The sequence below is a fragment of the Lupinus angustifolius genome, chromosome LG06, assembly GCF_001865875.1.
Source record: "Lupinus angustifolius cultivar Tanjil chromosome LG06, LupAngTanjil_v1.0, whole genome shotgun sequence".
Taxonomy (NCBI): Eukaryota; Viridiplantae; Streptophyta; class Magnoliopsida; order Fabales; family Fabaceae; genus Lupinus; species Lupinus angustifolius.
The window spans coordinates 6247225-6251989 of record NC_032014.1 but is presented as its reverse complement, the minus strand read 5'-3'; positions in this window follow the sequence as shown (position 1 = coordinate 6251989).

The window sequence follows — 4765 nt, the reverse complement described above, 5'->3', positions numbered from 1 at the left end:
TTAAAAACAACACATACATAAATTACAATCAACACAAACCGTAAATATATATAAACTTTTTTTATTTTTTAAACAGGAGTTAAGTGATGGCTGAATTCAAGATCCATCCAAAAAACTACAAGAGGGTAGGTATAAAAAAACTAAGTAGTAAATATTTCTTTAAATATAATTTTGTTAAAATAATACTCTCTATATAAAAGAATTGTACAAAACATATATGAGAGGGGGAAACATCCTTGCACACACCCTATGGATCCATCCTTGGTTGAATTGCATGTAACAATGGGAATAAGCTATACATTTGGTTTAATTGAGTAGGCTATGCACTTCCCACCATAAGGTGTGTTTTGAATCTTGTAGTTCACACTCTTGTCTTTTTCTCTCCATATTCTCCTTCTCTCCAATCATGACCCTACTTGAATTAGTTAATTATATGACTAACTAGTTACTATGTAATTTAAAGTTAGTTAGTGATAAATATCACTACTTGAAATGAATAAACTTTATATAGGCCGAACTTCAGTGGATCAATCAAACATATAAATTGTTGCAATATATTATAGTGAGAAATAAGAATATCTAAATAATCATTATAAGATAATTTTTTCACTTCTCTTTTTCTTTTCCCCATTGACATTTTTTTCCCCATCCTCTCACTATGGTGTTGCTAAGCACTGCACCAGCTTCATTAACACCAACCCCCCTACCACAAGCCCACATAGCCGTGTTATTTTTGTCACTGGAAAATCACCACGCAAACACTGCCTTATGTTCCTCCATTATTGAAATGGATGAGGATCCTCTCCAGTATTGTGATACGTGACGAAAAAACATGTTAATAACCATGACTTTAAGTTTTTAATTTAATAAAAAAATTAATAATATCTTCTTTTTCATATTCTAGTACTGAAAAGTCCAATACTAAAAAAAATTATATTCTACTGAAATATATTGATTTTGATAACTCTAATTTAGGGTATTTTCTAATTTAAATCATATTTTGAAGTATGTATAAGAGAAAAAGGTAGAGAGATTGATTGAAAGGGTCAAAGAAGAAATTTTTAATTCTTTTATCAACCAAAGAAGAAGCTGTTAATTAAATTTAGCAGGAAGATGGAGAACTAGCTCACTTCATTGATATATATTAGTATTAAGTAGCAAATTAATTAATGTCACTAGCTCACAAAAAAACTAATTTAAATAGAATATAAGGGTGGCCATTTTCGTGAGTACTTAAAAAAGGAGAGCAGGATTTTGAAGGATTTAAGGAATTGTACCCACATGAAGCTTCGATTGATTTGATGCCATGCAATTATCTTCTTTTTTTTATTTAAAAATTTCTTCATTATTAAGTTCATGAATCCAAACCATAACAGATGAAGCAGACTTTGGAGTATAGAATAAGAGAATATGCTCCGTACACAGTACACACTGTTTGTCTTATAAACGTGGCAACAAGAAAAAACCAGATAAAGACAAGGTCAAAACCGTCAAAATAGTCTAAAACTAGTGGCAACCTTTGTAACATTATCAAAAAACAAGGGCCATTGTGTCACCCGAAATCCTATATAAACAAAGATCAAAGCTGAACCACACTCACCAAAGCAACACAACATACATAGGATATAATCACTTGTTCAATCTCTTGAGTGAATAGATATATAGAAAGAAAGAGATGGGAGGTGGAAGAAGTAGTGGTATGATGAATGGTGGAAGAAGAAGCTTGGGAAGGAGGTGTTTAGGGCGTCCAATTCCAAAGAGGGGACAAGTCAAGGTTGGAATAGTGCTGGGTCTGGCTAACTCTGTCGCTTCAATCTTCACTCGTAGTAGAACTAGATAGAGGCCAAGATTTTTGTTTTTGATCACTTTGAGTTTGTACAAAATAGGATTTTTTATTAATCCCCTTCTTTTTCTGTGCTTATGTAAATGATCTTGTTTCATTGGTAATGAGTTGAATCTAATCTTTTGCTATGAATTACTATTTGTATTTACTTTCTACTCAGTTCATATTTTTAGTTGGATCTGCAACATTGGATGAATATATAGTCGCCTTAAGGTTCCACAGACTAGCTAATTAGATTTATAATTAAAGGAAACTTGTTTTGTTATCATGAGAATAGAATGATTTTAAGGGTTTCCTTAAGCATAGTGTTATGAAAGTTGCAAATTTTTGAATGTGTTTGTTGCATTTTTATATTTTCTGATATAGTAAAAGATTTTTTTTCTTTGTAAAGTTTTTCCATTTTAGCTTTAGGAATTTGGACGGTGGTAATAAAACCCCAATTTTGCCTTCTACTTTTAGACACTTGAGATTTATTTTAAAATGAACCATACAGTCAGCAATATTCCAGAACCCCACAACCACAGTTTGTCTTTTATTATGAGCAGTATAATTCTCAGCGTTATTTAAAAGTAGCAAAAAAATGGGACCGAAAAAAGACTAGCAAAAATAAGAGTGTTATATTTATTTGGTTTACATTTTCAGTGTAATCTGACATGTCATATAATTCATCCCCACCTGCCTTCAATTATTGAATAATCGTTTTATCTGCATGTTACTATTATTACCTATAACTAGTAGAAAAAGTCATAATACAAATATATGGTAAATTATATATTAATTATATATAAATATTTATATCCTCAATTTATAAATAATACAATTTTCTTCTTATCAATTGATGATTTTATGTACCAAACAATTAAAGCTATCAATAAGACATTGATTTAGTGGTATAAAGTTTTAATGGATTCTTAAGGTTGAGAGTTCAATTCCTGAAACGGTATTTGTTAGGAGGGGTAACAACGAACCCTGAAAGAGATTAATTCTTTACTAAAAAATGTGAGAGAATATCTTTAATATTATAATAACAATGTGTGTATATATCTTCATCAATTACTGTTCAGAAATGGGTAGCCATAAACAATAAAAACTGGGGGAACTCCATCAGTATTCATGTGAGGGTAATTAATAGTTAGATTATTTTAATTAACTTGAAATGGAGAGAATGAATAACAACATGCATTAACTTATTGCAACAAGAATTGTGACTAATTTCTCATTTTCTAAAGGTAGGAGAATGGTCATGTGAAGGTGTCAAAATGTGGTCATTCAAATTTAGTGCCTGACTAGGCTGATTGAAAAGCAAGAATGCGACAAGTTGTCTTAAAATAAAAGACAATAATTAGGATTAACAATAGGTTTAAGTGTTTAACAACTCTCACTCTTCTTATTAAAACATTATTAATATTATTATCCTAATCTATTCTCCCCTCAACAGAATCCGACATTCCGACATGATTAAAACAAAATATCTTTTATTTCTTATAATAATACTAAACCAATGTCTGAATATTACGTTTGTAGTATACATTGTATCCCATTACGAGATTCAGTGCACTGCAATTCTTCTTTAAATACACAAATTGATAAATCTATACGTAAATATGGTAGTGGTTGAGACTTGAGAGGGCCTTAAAGCCACACAGAAAAGGGTTGGGATTCTCCATCATTAGAACTCATCGTGCACGTGATTTTGATGTAAGAAAGGTGATTGATATATTATATAAATCATGGCTTTTGTGAATGTGTTCAAATGATAAGTAATATTTTAACTTCTTCAAGGGTGGTTTTATAATAAGTTAATAACAGTCGTTAACGAAAATTAAATTAATATTACAACTTGCAAGACTCAAACTTATCTTGATCTCTTCAAATTGTACTATTTAATAACCAAAAAAATAGTACTATTTAAAAAGATTACATTAAATATAGCCGGCACCCAGGACCAGCATCAGCATCTACTGAAATTGAAATCATTATGATATTCTTATTTTTTAATTATTTTTTTGATCTTTGTCCCTTAATTTTATTATGTGGCCATTTTATTATCTTCATCCAAGGACAAATAACTATCAGCAATAATATTTATTTTTCCAAGTTCCAACCCGTGATTTGTTGCTCAAATTCTATGACCTCACTAAGTACGTAGGAGAAGACCACACAAATTTTTAATCTTTTTTCTGCTCATTTTAAACTATTACTTATATATAAGACTAAGGCACTTAACTTAATCATATTATTAAAAATTAATTTTTCCCACAAAATAATTAATCTTTCACCCATAGATTAAAAAAATACTATAAAAGTTACTTTAAAATTAAGAATAAAACTACTAAAATTGTACATTTGTAATTTTTTTGGTATTACCAAGCATTTCGCTCACCCTTTTAGATAAGAAACTATTTAATTTCAAAGTTTGTAATTATTGCTCTTAACAAATACCACTCACAAGAATCAAATGATTAACCTTTTAATCATCATCATGGATATCTAGCATACCTTAGATCACCACTTTGTCGTATTTATTGTATTTAAAGCATACAATTTCTTTTTTTTCTTCTTTTTATTAAAATTACAGGTATGAAAATGTTTACTCGTTGTTGAGCAGAAGGATCTGATACTTGACTATTGTGTATGACCGGTTTTCTTTTCAACAAAATATCTATACGACTTTATTAAAATTCAAACACAAATGGATGTGCCCCGATTAACTGGACAAGGATCTGCTGTCCCAACTCTGTTTCAAATTCTGTCACAAACCAATCATATTATGCCACGTCAGTTAAAAAAAAATTAAATATTCATAATTTTATCAGTTTTGCTTCATTGTGATTGGTCAGGTATGTGGTTGGAGACATGGTTGGGGACAGAAGATCCCCATCCTGATTAACTAGCGTTGAGCATTATTGCTGCTTTATAGTA